General features: G+C 42.5%; 1 pseudogene; it reads right to left on the bottom strand.

The window, feature by feature from the left end:
- The window catches only part of LOC129068485 (RNA transcription, translation and transport factor protein-like), a 37,116-nt pseudogene extending 19,434 nt beyond the window's left edge, over positions 1 to 17,682 (bottom strand).
- Positions 17,683 to 20,750: the final 3,068 nt, after the last annotated feature.

Here is a 20,750-nt window from a genome sequence, read left to right as displayed (position 1 = left end):
TATGGAACCATAAATGACTCTGAATAGCTGCAGCAATTCTGAGAAAGAAAAACACAGTAGGAGGGATCACAATACCGGACATCAAACTCTACTACAAAGCCACTATACTCAGAACAATCTGGTACTGGCACAAGAACAGACCCATAGACCAGTGGAACAGAAAGAAAACCCAGAAGTAAACCCAGGTCTATATGGGCAACAAATATTTGACAAAGGGGGCAGAAGCATAAAGTGGAGTAATAATAACCTCTTCAACAAATGGTGTTGGGAGAGCTGGATGGCTACATGCAAAACATTGAAATTGGATCATCAGCTAACACCATACACAAAAATAAACTCAAGATGGATAAAAGACTTAAATATAAGTCGCAACACCATCAAAGTCCTAGAGGAGAACATTGGCAGGAAACTCTCAGATATCCCACGTAGCAATTTTTTTCACCGATATGTCTCCTAAAGCAAGGAACATAAAGGAAAGAATAAACAAGTGGGACCTCATCAGAATAAGAAGCTTCTGCATGGCTAAAGAAAACATCAGCAAAATGAAAAGGGAGCAAGCCATATGGGAAAATATATTTGTTAATGATACATCAGTTAGAGGTTTGATCTCCAAAATATATAAAGAATTCACATGACTCCACTCCAAGAAGACAAATGATCCAATCAAAAAATGGGCAAAGAACCTGGGCAGACACTTTTCCAAGGAAGAGATACAGAGGGCCCAGAGACATTTGAAAGGATGCTTGGCATCACTAGCCATTAGAGAAATGCAGATCAAAACCACCGTGAGGTACCACCTTACACCAGTCAGAATGGCCATCATAAACAGATCAACAAACAACAGGTGCTGGAGAGGCTGTGGAGAAAAGGGAACCCCAGTACACTGTTGGTGGGAATGCAAACTGGTGCAGCCATTATGGAAAGCAGTGTGGAATTTTCTCAAAAAGCTAAAACTGGAACTGCCTTTTGATCCAGTGACTCCCCTGCTGGTACTATACCCTAAGAATCCCAAAATTCCGATTCAAAAAAACCTATGCACCCCAATGTTCATAGCAACACAATTTACAACAGCCAAGTGTTGGAAGCAACCTAAATGCCCATCAGTAGACGATTGGATCTAAAGATTATGGTACATTTACGCAATGGAATACTACGCAGCAGAAAGAAAAAATGAACTACTACCCTTTGCAACGGCATGGATGGAACTTGAGAGCATTATGCTAAGCGAAATAAGCCAGGGGGCTAAAGACAAATACCATATGATCTCACCTATAAGCAGAACCTAACCAACAAAACAAAGATGCAAGGAAAATTAGACCAGCAACATTGAAAGAAAAAAGAAACCAACAGAGACAAGAGGGAAGGAGGGAGGGTTGGGCAGTGAAAAGAAAGGGCAGGGTCAAGTCAAGGAACATATAGCAAGGACTCATGGACAAAGCCAAAGTGGGGAAGGATTGAGGGAGGGACGGGGTGAGGGGGGCAGGGGAAAGTGGTGGGGGGAAGGCAGAGACAAATGTATTTGAAATAATAAATATATAAATTTTTAAAAAAGAATTGAAGGCATTTTTGAATACCAATAATGAAACATCAGAATCAGAAATCAGGGGGGAAATCCCATTTGCTTTAGCAACAAGCAAAATAAAGTACCTAGGAATAATCTTAATTAAGGAGGTAAAATGCATGTATTCTGAAAACTACACAACACTGAAGAAAGAAATTAAGAAAGACACAAATAAATGGATGCATATACTCTTCATGGATTGGAAGAATTAAAATCATCAAAGTGTCCATACTGCTCAAAGCAATTTATAGATTCAATGCAACCCCTATTAAAATACCAATGATGTATTTCACAGATACAGAACAAACATTTCAAAAATTTATATGGAACCATAAACAACCCTGAATATCCACAGCAATTTTGAGAAAGAACAAAGTAGGAGAGATCACAATGCCTGACATCAAACTATATTACAAGGCCACTGTAATCAAAACAGTCTGTTATTGGCATAAGAACAGACACATACATCATTGGAATAGAATAGAGAGCCCAGAAATAAACTAATGTCTATACCATCAATTAATATTTGACAAAGGGGGCAGAAGCATAAAATAGAGTAAAATAGCCTCTTCAACAAATGGTACTGGGAGATCTGGACAGCTACAAGCAAAAAGAAAGAAAAGAAAAGAAAGAAAGAAAGAAAGAAAGAAAGAAGAAAGAAAGAAAGAAAGAAAGAAAGAAAGAAAGAAAGAAAGAAAGAAAGAAAGAAAGAAAGAAAGAAAGAAAGAAAGAAAGAAAGAAAGAAAGAAAGAAAGAAAGAAAGAAAGAAAGAAAGAAAGAAAGAAAGAAAGAAAGAAAGAAAGAAAGAAAGAAAGAAAGAAAGAAAAGAAAAGAAAACAAAGAAAGAAAGAAATTCGACCACCGCCTTGCACCATACACAAAAATAAACTTGAGATGGATAAAAGACTAAAATAAAAGTCCTAGAGGAGAACATAAGCAGGGACCTCTCAGAATATCTCACGCAGCAATATTTTCACCGATATGTTCTCTAGAGCAAGGGACATATAGGAAAGAACAAGCAAATGGGACTTCTGCAAGATGAGAAGCTTCTGCATGGCTAAAGAAAACATCACCAAAATGCAAAGGGAACCAATCGTATGGGAAAATATATTTGCCAATGATGCCTCGGACAGGGGCTTGATCTCCAAAATACAGAAAGAACTCACATGACTCCACTCCAGGAACACAAACAATCCAATTAATACAGGGGCAAAAGGCCTGAGCAGACACTTCTCCAAAGAGGACATACAGAGGGGCCAGAGCTTATGAAAGAATGCTCAGCATCACTAGCCATCAGAGAGGTGCAAATTAAAACCACAATGAGATACCACTCCACACCGGTCAGAATGGACATCATAAACAAATCAACAAACAAGTGCTGGCGAGGTTGTAGAGAGAAGGGAACCCTAGTCCACTGTTGGTGGGAATGCAGGCTGCTGCAGCCACTGTGGAAAACAGTTTAGAATTTCCTCAAAAAGCTGAAAATGGAACTGCCTTCTCTTTGACCCAACAATTTCACTGCTGGGAATATACACTAAGAATCCCAAGACACCAATTCAAAAGAACCCATGCACCCCAATGTTCATAGCAGCACAACTGACAATAGCTAAATATTGGAAGCAACCTAAGTGCCCATCAGTAAATGAGTGAATGAAAAAACTATTATACATTTAGACAATGGAATACAACGCAGCAGAAAGAAAGAAGGAACCCCTACCCTTCACTACAGCACAGGTGAAACTAGAGAGCATTATGTTAAGTGAAATAAGCCAGGGGGTGAAAGACACCATATGATTTCACCTATAAGTGGAACCTAACCAACAAAACAAACAAGCAAGAAAAGTATAACCAGGAACATTGAAAGAAAAAACAAACTGACAGTAACCAGTGGGGAGGTGGGTGGGGGTAATGGAGAAAAAAGGAAAAGGGTCAAGTCAAGGAACATGTGCAAAGGGTCCATGGACAAAGCCAAAGTGTGAAAGGATTGAGGGTGGGAAGTGGTGGTGGGTGGGACAGGGGAAAGCGGTGGTAAAAAAATGGAGACAAATGTATCTGAACAGTAAAAAAAAAAAAACACAATTAAATCTAAAAAACAAACTAAGCCAATAAGAAAAACAGACAGAATCATAGGTATGGAGAGCATTTTGATGTTTGCTAGATGGAAGAGGGGTAAGGGACAATGGGTGAAGAGGTGAGGGGATTAATCAGTACAAGTAGGTAGTGACAGAATAGCCACAGGGATATAAAGTACAGTATAGGAGGTAGAGTAGCCAAAGAACTTACATGCATGACCCATGCACTTGAACAATTGTGCATGGGTCAGGGGGGATTGCCTGAGGGAGTAGAGGATACTGAGTGGAGAGGGGAAAGGGGAAAACATTAGGACAACTGTAATAGCATAATCAATACAATATAATTTTAAAATATGGCCAATGAGCCCTGGGTGGTGTGGCTCAGTGGATTGAGGACCAGCCAGGAAACCGAAAGGTCACTGGTTTAATGCCCGGTCAGGGCACAGGCCTGGGTAGTGGTGCAGATCCACAGCTGGCGGTTAAGAAGAGGCAACTGATCGTCTCTCTCGAACATTGATGTTTCTCTTCCTCTCACCCTCCCTCTCTTCCTCTCTCTTTAAAAATAAATAAATAAAATCTTTTAAGAAAAAAGAATGGAATCTCATGTTTTGTGACAGCATGGATGGTCCTGGAGGTTATTATGCTAAGTGAAATAAGCAAATTAGAGAAAGACAATACCATATGATCTCACTTATATGTGGAATCTAATAAATAAAAGAAACTGATAAAAAATAGAAACAGTCATGAATACATGGAACAGACTGACAACTCTCAGAAGGAGGAAAGTAGGGGACTGGATAATGTAATGTGAAGGGATTAGCAAAAATATATATATTTATATATGTAATATATGGGCACAGACAACAGTGTGGTGATAGCCAGAGGAAAAGGAGGGTGGCGGCTCGGTGGAGGTGGACAAAGAGGAGGGGAATGAGGACAAAAAGAGACTTTGCCTGGAAAGATGTGCACATGCTACAGTCAGTGTGCAGGTGATGTTTTATTGAACTGTACACTTGAAACCTGCATGGTGTTATGAATCAACATCACTCCAATACATTCAACTGAAAGAAAAAAAAGAAAAGCGAAGAGTTTATTATCTCAAATGCACAGTTATAGAAATAGTCCTTCAAATACCATGAATGAGCAAAGTAACAAGGTAGCACAGAACAAAATTGAAAAGTCTCAAGAAAACAAACCCAAATCCATGGAGGCAGTGATTTCAATATCAGAGAATTCAAGATTGCCATGTGAAAGAATCAGTGAGATTAAACAAAACAAAAAGACCCCAGGCTGGCAGTTCAATGAACTCAGGAATAAAATTGATTAGCAAAGGACTGCTCTACCAAAAAGGTTGAAACTGTAAAAAAAAAAAAAACACCCAAATAAACAGAAAATCTGGAGCTGTGGGACTCAATAACTAAGATGAAAAATGCATTCCAGAGCACTAGAAAGAGAGCAGTGAAGATAGAGGATGGAAGTAGCGAGCTTGAAGGTAGAAACCTAAAATGACTTGATAGAAAGAGAGAGGAAACAAAAAGTTTTTAAAAAATGAAGGAACTCTCTGAGAACTATCTGATTCCATTAGAAAGAGCACCGTAAGAATAATGGGTATGCTAGAAATGTTAGAGAGGGAGAAGGGAACAGAGAGCATGTTCAAAGAAATAATTAAGGATAACTTCCCAAACCAATGGGAAGAGCCGTACATGGGAATACAAGCAGCTAACAGAACACCCAACTCTCTCAATACAAAAAGATCTTTCCAAGACACATTATATTAAAATCATCAGAAGAGAATAACAAAGACTGATTTCTCAAGGCAGACAAGGGGGGGGGCAGGGAAAGACTGTAAGCTGAAAAAGAAACCCCGTTTGATTATCATCAGATTTTTCAGTAGAAATCTGACAAGGCAGAATAGAATAAAATGAAATATTCAAAATGTTGAAAGAGAGAAACTGCCCTCCAAATATGATATCCAACAAAGTTATCCTTTCACCATGAAAGAGAAAAAAATGCTTTCTCAAACAAACCAAAGCTGAAGGAGTTTACCACCACAAAATCTTCAGGAGAAGGAATTTTTAAAAGAGCTCTTCTACCCGAAAGAGAAAGATAAAAGCACACAAAACTTTGAGTAACATGACAAATAGAAAGATGCAGGAGAATGAGACTCTATGTCAGGACTGTGTTAAACACTTTGTTATAACATCAGCATTAAAGGGGAAAAGCATTAAAAATATCAAAAGCTTTAACTTCTTCAATTTGGTAACAAAAGTGTAACATTAAAAGAGATCATTTGTGACAAGAAAAGCAGAAAAGGGACAGAGAGCCCTGACCAGTGTGGCTCAGTGGGTTGGGCATCTTCCCACAAGGCGAAAGGTCTCTGTTTTGACATTCAGTCAAGGCACACAACTGAGTTGGGAATTTTGTCCCCAGTAGGGGTGCATTCAAGAGACAGCAAATTGGTGTTTCCCTTTCACATCAATGTTTCTCTTCTCTCTTTCTCTAAAAATAAATAAAATCTTTTTTAGGAAATAAGAAGAGAATGGGGAGGATGGGGAAAGACTGAACTGGCACAGGTGAATGAAGATAAAATGCAACCAGTAGAAAAAGGGTTACTGTGTGTGTAAGACATTTTTACATAAACCTAATTGTAAAAACAAATGAAAAATCCAAAGCTGGGACATGAAACATTTAATTAAAGGGGGGGAGGGAAGAGAAAAAACATGGAAAGCCACAAAACTAAAAGAGGAGACAGAAAAACAAAACAGTAGAGATAGACAGTAACCAGAAAACAAAAGATAAAATGATGGTAGTAAGTCCTCATATGTCAACCATCACCCTAAATATAAGTAAGCTGAAATCACCAACAATAGGTGCCCACTAGCAGGACCGACTAAAAAGCAAGACTAAACTATATGCTGCCTTCAGGAGATACATCTCAGCTCTGAAGATGAACATAGGTGCAAAGCAAAGGGGTGGAAGATGATACTGCAGCCAACAGCAGCCAGCGAAACAGGTGTAGCTGTACTTACATCAGACAAAGTAGATTTCAAGATAAAAATAAAAAAAAGAAAACAAGAGACAGAGGTGGACATTTTACAATGAAAAAGGGGACAATTCATCAAGAAAAAGGGGACAATTCATCAAGAAGGGTGAACACATTAACATAAATGGACCCAACCTCTGTGCACCAAAATATATAAAGCAATTACTTGCAGATCTAAAGGGAGAAATTGACAAAAGTACAATTTTAGTAGGAAACTTGAACCCAACTTACAATAATGAGTAGATTATCCAGGCAGGAAGTCAATAAGGAAATATTTGTCTTAAATGACACATTAGACAAAATGGACTTAAACGATATTTTAAAAACTTTCCAACAGTAAACAACAGAATACAAATTCTTCTCAAGTTCACTTTCTTAAGGATAGGCCATATGGTGGGCCACAAAACTATTCTTATTACATTTAAGAATACTGAAATCATACCAAACATATTTTCTGACCACAACAACATAAAACTGAAAATCAACCACAAGGAGAAAGCTGGAAAAGACACAGACAAGTGGAGATTAAACAACATGTCACTAAACATCTCTTGCATCAAAAGAAATAAAAGGAGAGATCAAAAGGTTTTAGAGACAAATCGTAGGGGAAAAAATTAAAGTATTACACACCAAAATTTGTGGGATGCAGCAAAAGCAGTGCTAAGAGGGAAGTTTATAGCATTACAGGCCTCTGTTAAGAAACAAAAACACATAAAATAAACAATGTAGTGTTACAACTTAAAGAACCAAAAAAGAAGGACAAATTAAGTCCAAAGTCAGTAGAAGGAGGAAAATAATAACAACCAGAGTGGAAACAAGAGAAATAAAGAACCAAAATATAGTAGAAAAAATTAATAAAAATGAAGACCCTGTTCTTTTAGAAGAGAAATAAAATTGAAAAATCTCTAGCCATATTCACTAAGGGAAAAAGACTCAAAGCAGAAATGAAAGAGAAGTTACAACACACTGCACAGAAATATGAGGGATTATACACGAAAACTATGAATGGCTATGCACGACAACACTGGATATCCTAGGAGAAATGGGTAAATTCTTACAAGCACACAACCTTCCAACACTGAGTCATGAAGAGTTAGCAAAACCTAAATAGATGGATCACTCATAAGGGAATTGAAAACTGTGATGGAAAAACCCTCCCCTGAAATAAATGTCCAGCATCAGATAGCTTCATTGGTGAATTCTACCCGGTATTCAGACATCTAATTCCTATTCCTCTCAGCACTTTCTGAAATATTGAAAATGAGGGACTGCTTCCTAACTTACTTTGTGAAGCCAGAATTACCTTGATACCGACCCAGGCAAGGACATAACAGGCACAGACAAACACACACACACAAGAAAGTTACAGGCCAGTATCTCTGATGTACATAGATGCGAAAATCCTCAACATGTTTCAGCAAATCAAATACAACAATACAAGAAAAGAATCCTGCACCACGCTCAAGTGGGATTCATTTCAGGGATGCAAGGGTGATTTGACATCCACAAACAGACCAATGTGATATGCCACATGAACAGAAAAAAAGGGGAAAAAATCATTTGATCATCTCAATAGGTGCAAAAGAAAACACTTGGCAAGACATAGCATCCTTTTATAATTTCAAAGTTGCAGTAAAATGGTATAGGAGGAAAGTACTTTAACATAAGAAGGATGACATATGACAAACCCTCAGCAGATACCATACTCAATAATGAAAAACTGAAAGTCTCTACTCTAAGATCAGGAACTCTAAGATCGAGTAGGCAGACAAAGGTGCCCACTCCTGCCCCTGTTATTCAACATAGTCCTAGAAGTCATAGTCAGAGAGCTGAGGCAAGAAAAAGAAATTGGAAAGGAAGACATAAAACTGTCACTATTGCAGATAATATATTTTATACTTCATATATGGAAAATCTTAAATGCTCCAACAAAATAACTATTAGAAACAATAAACAAATCCCATAAAGATGCAGGATACAAAATCAGTATGTAGACGTCCGTTGCAATTCTATGTACTAACAGGAGAATATCAGAAATAGAGGTGAAAACAATCCCATTTATAATCACAACAAAAAGAATGAAATACCTAGGAATAACGTGAACAAAGGAAGTGAAGGATCTGCACACTGAAAACTAAAAGACATGGTTGAAAGAAATGGAAGAAGACACAAAGAAATGGAAAGGTATCTGATGTTTGTGGATCAAAAGAATTAACATTGTTAAAATGCCCACTTAATCTAAAGCAATCTACAAATTCAATGTCATTCCTATCAAAATTTCAGTAGCATTTTCCACAGAAATGGTACAAAAATATTTTTATGTCTACAGAATCGCAAAAGACCTTGAATATCCAAAGCAATCCTGAGAAAAAGAAACAGAGCTAGAGGTATTGCACTCCCTTACTTCAAGTTGTATTATAAAGCTGTAGCAATCAGAATGGTCTCCTATTGGGAGAAAAACAGAAACACAGACCATGGGAACAAAGCTGAGAGCCCAGATTTACACCCACAAATACATGGGCAAGTAATTTCTGACAAAGGAGCCAAGAATATACCATGCAGAAAGAAAATTCTCTTCATTAATGATGTTGGGAAAAGTGAACAGCCATAGAGAAAACAATGAAACTAGACTACTATCTCTTACCACACACAAAAATCTATTCCAAATGGACTGAAGACTTGTGTGTAAGTCTTCAAACCAGAAAATACAAGGAAAATAACATAAACAAGAAGCTTATGGACCTTGGTCTCAGAGACTTTTTTTGTGAACTTTACCTGAAAAAGAAGGAAACAAAAGCAAAATCAATAAATGGGACTACATTAAGCTAAAAAGCTTCCGCAAGGCAAAAAGAAACCATTAACCAAATTAAATGAAAACCAACTAATGGGAGGAGATATTTGCAAATGATGATTCCAAGAAGGGACTGGCATCCAAAATTTATAAAGAACATATGTAACTCAGCAACAACGAAAAAATTGATTTAAAAAATGGGAAATGGACCTGAATAGACACTTTTCCAAGGAAGACACAGAGGTGGCCAGAAGACACGACTAGTCATTTAGGGAAATGTAAATTTAAAAAAACCACCGTGAGACATCACGTCATGCTTATGACAATGGCTACTATCAATATCACAAGAGGTAACAAGTGTCAGTGAGGATGTGGAGAGAGGGGACCCTTACACAGTTTTACAGGGAATTTAAATGTGTGCAACCACTATGGAAAATTGTATGGAGGTTCCTCAAGAAATTAAGAGTAAGACTACCATATTACCCAGTAATTCCTCTTCTGGGGATTTGTCTGAAAAATGTGAAAATGCTTGTAAGGATATATGTACCCCTATGTTTATTGCAGCATTTTGTAAACGATAACCATGACATGGAAACAACCTAAGTGCTCACTGACAGCTGACTTGATAAAGAAAGGTAGTATGTCTATGTGCAATGAGATACCACTCAGCCCTAAAAAGAAGAAATACTGCCATTTGTGACAACATGGATGAAATCTTGAGAGTATTTAAGGTGAGTGAAATAGGTCAAGTGGAAACAGCCAAAAATCATATCATTGCACACATCAGTGGAATATGAAACAGAAAGTACCAAACTGAAAAAACAAAATAACAAAGAAACTCATAGATATAGACAACAGAATGGTGTTAACAGAGGGGACAAGTGTGTGTGGCAGGGGGGAGGATGAAGACCATAAATGGAGGTAAATTATAGTAACAGGAGGAAAGTATCTTTGGGTGGTGAGCTTGCAATAGAGTGTGCAGATATCAGATTATAATGTTGTGCAGCTAAATGTTATGCAATATTACTAACCAATGCTGTGCCAAAAATCAATAAAAAATGGTGTCTTTGAGAGCCTAATTCTTTTTCCATGCTTTTTCATTTTTTATTTTTTCAAATGCCTGTTTTCAATGTGCAAATTCTTTCTTCTGTTTGATCAAAGTTTGAGTCTGAACCCCTAAAGAGAATTTTTGTTCAGTTAGTGTATACTTAAGCTCCAGAATTTCCATTCAATTGTTTTTATCATTCTGTCTTTGCTGATATTCCCACTTCATTATATCTTTTCCCCGATTTACTTCCTGGACATTTGTGTTCTCTTGTTTATTAAAAAAATTTTGTCAGGTTATTCACAAGTTTCCATTTCACTGAGCTTAGTCACTAGACAGATATTTTGTTTCTTTGATGGGATCCTGTTTCTTGATGTTTTGGATCCCTTGAATATCTGTGCATCAGAAGAAACAGGCACCAACCCTCATCCTCGTAGACTGTCTTCTACAGGGAACGCCATTTATTAGTCAGCCTGATTGGAGATGGAGTGAACCTCTCAGCCTTTCTACGGCTGTCTTCTGCAGACTTGTGCATGTGCACCTGACATTAGAGCCATCCCTCGGTCCCTTTCTGTGCAGGAGCCCGTATGTCTTGCGCCCTCCGCAGTCCGAGGCTGTCACGCGGGCCAGGATGTTGGAGGCATGCTCTCCCTCCCTACTGCAGGAAAAGTCTCACGATTCTACCAATCACGCAGAGCAGTGCCAGGTGCAGCATGACACCTGCCATTTCCGTGTACTTAGATCCTCTCAATGCGTCCCAACGTGCGGGCTCCGTCAGCACTCGAGCGGAGGTGAGAGAGAAAGAATCGTCCCCCTGGGCAGCGAACCAAAGCTCAGGATGTCGCTTGCACACCCTGTTCCTCTCACGGCCTCCTGAGGAGTAGGCTGAGGCTCTGCACCGTTTAGCAACCTCAGAGCCCTGCTGCCCACGGACAATGTCCCACCTCTTCCTTTGTATTCAGCTGCCCTCAGGCACCGAACTGTGAGGGTGACGTCACCACTCAGCGTTCTCTGAGAGAGAAATCAATCCCTTAGGCAGGGTGCAGAAATGAGGAGGATGTTCCAGGCACACCCCGCTCGCGAACTTTCCCCCAAGGAGACTCCCCACGCTGGGGTGACCTCTTGGGCTGAGTCTGCTGCCGTGGGGAGGCGCTGTAGAAGGCGAAGGGGATGTGCCTCTGGTACTCACGTCAGTGCAGCTCTTCTCCACTGTGGTGGTCAGCTGGAGTATTGCAACGTATCGACGTTGTAACCTAAGTTACAAAGGCAACGTTGGAACTTGAACCTTGCCCTCTCACAGAGGAATTTTGGTCTGTATATAGTGTTAAACCTGTGTTTCTGAGAAGTAACAAATGTGGGGACCTTGTAGTCCACCATCTTGCTGACATCACTCTGGTGATGTTCCATTTTATCTCTAATTTCCACTCTGTGTCATGCGGCGCATGTAAAAGTTACTGTGTTTTCACATATTGATGATGTATCGAGCCACCTTCCAAAGTATCTCCTCGTATCTTAACAATTCCTGTGGTGTTTGTGGAACTTCCTGGGCATATTTCATGTTTCCAGGTGAAACAGTCATTCATGGAAATGAATATGCATTCTCTGATCTGGGGCAACGCTTAGAATTGGTTCCTTTTCTTGTTTTTATTGCCACTTGGGGAGTGGCGACACAAAGCACTGTTAACTAGTGCATATAACAGGCATGTTTTTAAATTACATTTCCTGGAGCATCATAGGTGAATTGGATCATATAGGTTTCAAGTGCACATTGTGTGCCCACCACCCAAAGTAAAACCTTCTTCCATCACCACACGTTTGCATCCTTTACCCTTTCCGACTCCCCATGTCCCTTCCTCTGGTGACCACCACCCTGTTGTCTGTGTCTGGGAGTTTTAGTTTGATATCCCACATATACTTGAAGTCATCTGGTGCTCGGCTTTTGCTGACTGATTTCTCCTAGCATAACATTCTCATGCTGTCACAAACAGCAGGATTTCACCTTTTCTCATGGCTCAGCACTCTTCTGTAGTATGCATGTGCCACATCCTCGTTTTCCAGCCCTGTGCCAAAGGATGGTTTGCTTGTCTCCCTGTCTTGGCACCATGAATAATGCTGCAATGAACATAGGAGTGCATATACCTCTGTGAATAAACTTCTTCGAGCTTTTCATGTAGACACCCAAAAGATGATTGCTGGGTCATATGGTAGGTGTATTGTGTTGTGGGGTTTTTTTTTAAGGAAATGCCATACGAATACTGTTTATAACATGCACATTTTTATCCTGGATTTTAATGCACCTTAGTCTTAATTTTAGAGAAGTTTTATATAATCACACCAATGCAAGGACCTCATGTTGTAGTTGTCAAGGTATGGTCCATGAATTACTGTAGCCCTCTGTGATTTTTTTCACACAGTACTGGGATGCTAAGTCTTAATACTAATGCAAAAAATGGATTGTAGAGGAATTTTTCATTGATAGAAGGATGTTCACTGAAGGCCTTGTTGAGAAGGAGTCATTTGAATACAGAAAAATTAAGAGAAAATGAAGGGATATTAAAACAAGACTTTAAAATTGTGATGTATTGTGCTGGCTGGTGTAGCTCTGTGGATTGAGTGCCAGCCTGCAACCAAAAGGTCACCAGTTTGATTCCCACTCAGGCTACATGCCTGGCTTGCAGGCCAGGACGCAATAAGCAACCAATCAATGTTACCATCACATATTGATGTTTCTGTCCCTCTTTTTCCCCTCTCTCTAAAAATAGACAAATGCAGTCTTGAAAAATACTTATTTTATACCACAAGGTAAAAGGTTGATTGCCTCTAATCATCCTGTTTATCACATTTTGTTTGATTCTACCATGGTCAGAAAACATGCCCTCCATGATTCCAATTATTGTGATGTTTGTAGGGAGGACAGCATAGCCCCAGCCAGTCAGAGGACTGGGTTGGGACACTCTCTCCAGCTGTCTGTGAGCACAGTCCCTCACTCAACACGAAGGGTCAGTACCTGGAGCCCTAAGAACCAGGTCAGTGTTCATGGTCTCCAGGAAGCTCCTCACACACTCCACACAGGGCTAGGATCCATGTGCAAGTAGTGTCCCTAGAGCTGAGTTACCACTCTACTCTCTTTATCCATGCACCCCCCACCCAGTGCTGATGAAGACCCTCACCATCAGTCCACATGCACCCCCCACCCAGTGCTGATGAAGACCCTCACCATCAGTCCACATGCAGCCTCCACCCAGTGCTGACGAAGACCCTCACCATCAGTCCACATGCACCCCCCACCCAGTGCTGATGAAGACCCTCACCATCAGTCCACATGCACCCCCCACCCAGTGCTGATGAAGACCCTCACCATCAGTCCACATGCACCCCCCACCCAGTGCTGATGAAGACCCTCACCATCAGTCCACATGCAGCCTCCACCCAGTGCTGATGAAGAGACTCACCATCAATCAGCACCCCTAAGATTAATTCTGACACCACAGAGGAACCTCTATGGAATAAACTTTTCCCAAACAGCAGACAAAGCACAGAGAATTGCTGGAATGTATACTTTCCACTCTTCAGTCTTGACAATGTTGGGCTTCCCTCGTGGGAAATTCAGACATCTATGATGGCCCCTCTATGCCAATTGGTGTCTCATCGGTTTCCCTGCCTTTACCACCTCAGAGTGTGTGTCCTCCTCTGAGCCTGAGCTCCACTGGTCAGTGGTGAGCGTCCCAGAGCACCTTAGGAGGGGCTGTGTGGGGCGGCTTATGCCTCAAAGATGCCTTTCATACCTTCTCATCATCCTCACGTTACTTAGAACTCTTTCACAAAAATGTTCATTCCCTGGTTCATTGCGGGAGCTGCCAGCTGCTTTGCTCCCTGGTGGCCTGGTGGGTCTGAACAGCCTGGATCAGACATATGAGGCCATGGACTGCTTCTCGGGAACCAACCTCCCCTTCTGGGGCCCTTACACTCCTGCCACTGGGCACAGGCTCTCTGGTGCCGGTGCCTCCCTGCCCCCATCTCCAGCATTCCTGCCACACTCCAAATGACCCAGCCCTCCAACAGTCACTGGTACTCTTGGCACAATCCACATGGTCCATGCGACTTTCCAGTAACACAGGCAAATGCCCTCTGACTGGCACTCTCCAACTGTATCACGAGATGAGGGGCACGCGGGAAACACGGGAGCACGTAAATGACGCATTCCCTGCACTGGGGCAGCTCGGGCATGTCCTGAGGCAGGTGGGGCCAACGTGGTCCCAGAGCTGAGTCTGAGAAGGTGGGGGCATTCCTGGGCCTCCCGACCCAGGGTTGACCTCTGGCTCTGCACCCCTGCTCTGGTGTCCCTTCCAGCTGCCATTGCTCAAGGTCCTGAGACCTCTCCTCTCTTTGAGGCTGGTGACTAGTCTGACAAGACAATGACAATTCCTGTGTCTGTAGTCATGTTCTTCTTCTGACTCTCCAACACGGGGCCTTCTATTGTTCCTTCAAAACATCCACTTCGACTGCAGATATGCAGACCCCTCTTCCATGGGCCTTGGTCAGTCACGGAGCAAATGCAAACTTCTGCATATGCGTCCAAAGCACCAAGACTGTACATGGCCCATGAGTTCGTAATAAATAAATGTGTGTGTGTGTGTGTGTGTGTGTGTGTGTGTGTGCTGGGGGTGGGGTAATAACTAAAATGTTAAAATGTAAGGTGTGGGTACGGGGCCCGGGTCCTTTTTCCTGGGCCTGGTGTTGTCGCCGATGAGGAGGTGCTTGGGAGAGGGGGAAGGAGGGTCTTCATGATGACTTGAGTTCTGTAAGGAATGATTGTGTGCCAGTGCATGTGCACATACGTACGTGTGATGTGAGCCTCTCTGAAGCCTCCATTTTATTTAATAACCAAAACACAGCGTAAGGTTTGCTGATGCTTTATTGAAATGAAAAGGTATGTGAGGTTTCAGCCATTGTTTTGCAGTTTGTAGCTCAAGAGGGGAAGAAAGAAAGCTACGTTGTGGCTTCTATCCATGAATGGTAGGTTTGTGACCATTCTCTGTAGCCATGTGCAAAGTTAATACAGAGCACACCAAAAGCTACCATATATCATCCTAGAAAAGAAAAACAGAGACATCACTTACACCTCAATTGCTCTTAGCAAGGAACATCCTGGAAACAAAAATGCTTTCTCATTGTTTTTCTAGATTTGTCCAGAGCCATGGACAGAAAGCTGAGGCTGGATAAGTTGGAATTATCTCTTTGGTTCTATGGCTCAGGACACAGGCACTGAGGTGAAGGGGTGCTGGTGCTTCCCCACCTGGTCCCCAGCTGGACTCTTTAATGATTTTTTTCTGTACCCTTCCTCTTCTTTGAAATAATGTAGCCAACAAACATGCTGTGTTTCAGATGTCAGTAGCCTAGTCCAAACAGGAGGAAATGTGAAGCTCTAAGTCCCTGCACTTTAGAAATAGCACCAGCAGCCCCGTGCCTCCCCATGGCCCCTGTGGGCAACAAGTCTGTGCAGATATGCACTCCTCGTAATTTGTCTAAATGAGGTTATAAAGAAAATTCCCATCATCTAAAATTGAAGGGACTAATAATGTAAATATTTTTTCATCATAGTAAATACACATAACATAAAGGTTACCACTTTCACCACTTTAAAAGCACAGCTAATCGTGTGAAGAACTTTCAGTCGGCCGTGCAACCAACCTCCAGGACCTCTCGCTGCGCTGACCGGCAGCTGCAGGGCCTCATCCTCTGCCAAGTCCCTCCCTGCCCTCCCGGGAAATCACTGCTCGACCTCTGGTTCTAAGTGTTTGGCTATTCCACAAAATGTGCTTTGTCTTGTTGTGACTGGCTTCTATTTTTTACGCACAGTCCCTCAAGGTTCATCCATGCCATACCCTGTTTAGGAATTTCTTAGCGATGTACACCTTCGTCTTTGTGCTGTGGCAGTATTTCCAAGTGGTTACCCTGGAATGTTTCAAATGGCATATTAGCGTAGGAATGTGTATGACAAAAAACTCCACAATACCTGTTATACATGGAAAGACTACCTCAGGTTAAACTACTGATTTATGTCTCCAACTCTCCCACCGCCCATGGCACACTCAGAGCCATGGTTTCCACTTGTCTCTCTGGGGCTTTAATTCACAGCAAGAAATGCAGTCACACTAGCAAAGCTTGGTTGCCTGACACTGCGCTGAAGGTTGCGTTAATAAGATGTTAAGTATCTTCCTGAAATGGAACTTTCTGGACTCTTGAAAATTCTGTAAAATGTCTTCCTACTTGATTGAGGAACAGGAGGATTTTTTCCGCTCCCTCCTATAAGTGAAGGCCTCTTCAGAGCCAGGGGCTCTTCAGCTGAGGGGTAGATACGCTTCTACTAAGACCCTTTCCCTCTTTGCCTTTCCCATCACCCCTTGCTAATTAGCCCCAGCACCGCGGTAGCTCCCTTGATGTCACAGTTTTCACACTTACCAGCAGTTATGTTCAATGGGAAACAAACACAACCAACATGTACTTCAAAAGCATTAGTGACGATGCACTTAGAGCCTGCGTGTTGCTGTCCAGCTGCTGAAAAGCCGTTAAAGTGAAACCAAAATTACCTGCAGCACTTTGACCTTCTCAAGAGTTTCTTCACAGTGTTAGAGAAAGCATTCCTTCAGCAACTTCAGGCCTTTGCAGTCTCTTCGCCTGCTATGAACGCTTGAAGAGCATCAATATACTCACTCGCAGTCACATTAGGATCAGAGCTGTCATCGATCGCATTCTCCAAAACATCGCAGCCAGACCCTGGGATGAAAGGATGCAGATCAGGCTCAGTCACAGACTGTGAGCTCCTTGAGGGGCATGAGTAGGAAGCTGTCACCTCCTTCCATCCCCACAGGGACATGCACTCACTCAGAGAGGCAGTGGGGAGGGTCTGAGCCCTCAGCTCTAGGAAAGTAAACTCAGGATCCGGGATTCCCATTTAGCCCTAAAACATTGCCCTCCTCATTGCCCTCTGCCCCACAGACAGCGAAGACACCAGAGGAATGACATGGCCTGGACGAGAGGCTGGGGCGCAGCGGGACTGGCCGGGCTCCCTGACGATGACCCTCATCCACAGCCTGCGCCCTGTCAGTGCTCACCCACATAGCAGCACAGGGGCAGGGGGGCCAGCATGAGGACCATCGCCAGCTTCATGGTTCAGGCAGCTGCTGTGGCCTGGTCACTGCGGCATGGCAGGCGAGAAGGAGCTCTCTTTGGAAGTGAGTGGCCAGAATGCCACCTTTTATTCTCCTGGTGGCCACCCTTATCCCTCCCAATCTTGATGACAGAATGAATCAGAAGAGAAAACTGGACCTGGGAAAGGAAAGGATGCGGACAATCACCCAGAGCCAGTCTGCCTGGGCCCTGTTTGTACAGCCCCAGGGACAGGGCTTTGAAAACCTTCAAACACTTTGGACTGCAATAATGGTGAGAACGGTAGATGAAATTAATGTCCCATGCTTGCTAAATTATTAGGTCAATACAACCTTGTGAGTCTCCGTTGTCATCGTTGTTGCTTATTATGATTGTGGTCCTCATTATCTCTTCCTCCTTCAGCAAGTCTTCCTCCCAGCCCCGTCTTCATTCCCCTTCACCTTCAACTCTTCCTCCCCCTCCACCACCCTACTTCCCTCCTTTTTTCCCCTCCCTGCTGTTACTCCTCTTTTTTTTTTTTTTTGCCTTCTACCTTCCTAAGGTACCCACCCCCCTATCACACACACAAAAAAAAATTCGTATGCAGTGTCTCTTCCTCCTGATTTCGCTGTAATATCTGGGGTGCAATATGCAATTTTGGTGTGGTATGCAATACACTGAGAGGCAGGTGCTTTTGGATGGGAAAGAGAAATCATTTCTCACCTTCTTGAAGGTTGTTTTTACAAAGACTCTTTTACTTAGATAATCCAACTTCATAAAATTATTCATAAATTTAGAATTAAGTTTTGTTTAGGTTTTGTTAGTGCATTCAGGTTTTTGTACCAGTGATTCAAAGGCTGATATGAGAAGAAGCATTACAGGTGCTTGGGGGCAGGGATTGGGCACTGCTGAGTGGTGAGATGGTTGTAATCTGGGGTCTTGAAGGTGTATATCTGACCCTTGGAAGCAACCCGTTATCAGGAAGTGTTCTTGGGGAAATCACAGTGCTGGTGTCCCGAGCTCCCTTTTCCTCAGTTCTGAAAGGTGCATACATGAGACCTTGCCTGGTTTTGCAAGGATGGCTGACAGTTTATGTCAAGAGTCTCTCACAGGGCTTAGAGCAGAGGAATTAAGACTAAATTGGAGGTTTCATTTTTCCATTTGTTCATCGATGCATCTGTCCATCCATCCACCCACCCACCTATTTATTTACCCATCCTGACCCCAGAAACCATGAAGCTCCTAGGATGGGCCCTGTGATGTGTGTCACAGATTCAGTGACAGTGAGAGATGAAGCAATGGTAAGTTTCCCTGTGGATACATCATTCTCTGCTCGGATTATCTGAGACTAATTCCTTCCCATAATTCACCTGATCCAAAGCTGCCAAGAAAAGTAATTATGTAGGAAGAAGGTAGAAATGGAAAGACAATTTGTTCTTACGTCTGTACTCTGCCCTCCTTGACTATTGTTGGTGATCTTCATATGAAAGGAAAGAAGACTTTCATAATGAAATGGGAGTCTGTCTCCTTGCATAGGCTTTGGTGAAGATCCTGCTCTGTACCTCAATGGGTATGGACCAGCCCTCTTGTCTGCTGGGACACCAGACCCTGCAGAGGTTTCATCCTCAGCAAAACAATCCCATGTCATGTATAATAAAGCATGTATTTCTCCATCTCTGCCCTTCTCTAGAGCTTATGATGAACATCCAGGGATGTCAAAGGACTATAACTCTGCTCACAATGATGCATTTAAAAGCAAGCATTCCTAAGCATAAATAGAGGAAACCAAGTGGCTTGAATGCTGGTTTTGCCGGCTTGATGCTGTGGGCTGGTCACTGTGGCGTGGTGGGCAAGAAGGAGCTCTCATTGGAAGTGAGTGGCCAGAACACCATCTTTTATTCTCCTGGTTGCCACCCTAATCCCTCCCAATCTTGATGATGGGATGAGTCACTGGAGATACCTGGTCTTGGGCCAGGAAAGAACTTGGACAATCGCCCAGAACCACCTTCCCTGGGCTTTGTACAGCCCCAAGGCAGAGCTTTGAAAATCCTCAAACACAAAAGCCCTCTTCCTCTTTCCCCAGTTCTTCCTCCCCTCCTCTGTTTCCTCCACATTCTTCAACTTCAACTCTTCCTCCCCCTCCACCACCCTCCTCTTCTCCCCTCACCTCTATTAGTACTCCTCTCTTAAATTCTGCCTCCCCAAGGAAGAAGGAGAAGAAGGAGGAGGAGGAGGAGGAGGAGGAGGAGGAGGAGGAGAAGGAGGGAGGAGGAGGAGGAGGAGAAGCAGCTACATATCCAGTGTCTCTTGTTCCTGATTTCCACCAAACACCTGGCCTGGGTGCAATAACACATACCGCCTCTCAAGGACAGACTTTCCTCACCCACACACTGCGAGGCAGGTGCCTTTGGTTGGGAAAGAGAAATCATTTCTCAACTTCTTTGAAGGTTGTTTTTACAAAGACTCTTTCACTTAGTTAACCCAACCTCATGAAATTAGTCATACACATAAAATTAAGTTTTGCTTAGGTCTTGTTAGTGTGTTCTGGTTTTTGTACCAGTGATTCAAAGGCTGATATGAGCAGTGCATTACACATGCTTGGGGGCAGGGATTGGGCACTGCTGAGTGGTGAGATGGTTGTAATCTGGGGGCATGAAGGTGTAGATCTGACCCTTGATGCAACCCATAATCAGGAAGTGTTCTTGGGGAACTCACGGTGCTGGTAGTCCTGAGCTCCCTTTCCCTCAGTTCTGAAGGGGGCATACATGAGACCATGCCTGGTCTTGTAAGGATGGCTGACATTTTATGACAACAACCTATCACAGGGCATTGAGCAGAGGAATTATGACTAAAGTTGAGGTTTCATTTCTCCATTTCTCCATCCACTATTCATCCGTCTATCCACCCATTCATTTATCCATCCTGACTCCAACAATTGTGAAGCTCCTAGGATGGGCTCTGTGCTGTGTGTCACAGATTCAGTGGTAGGAACTAGTCAAGAGGGCCCTGCACTGCTGCAGCTTACCTCTGACTGGAAGTAACCAGCAGACTGCAATTGAATAGGAGATGAAGAGGAAGTGAATGTGCCA

Source organism: Pteronotus mesoamericanus, unplaced genomic scaffold (assembly GCF_021234165.1).
Source record: "Pteronotus mesoamericanus isolate MK-2021 breed Mesoamerican mustached bat unplaced genomic scaffold, CSHL_Meso_final contig_214, whole genome shotgun sequence".
Taxonomy (NCBI): Eukaryota; Metazoa; Chordata; class Mammalia; order Chiroptera; family Mormoopidae; genus Pteronotus; species Pteronotus mesoamericanus.
This window is presented reverse-complemented; position numbering and strand designations above follow the sequence as displayed.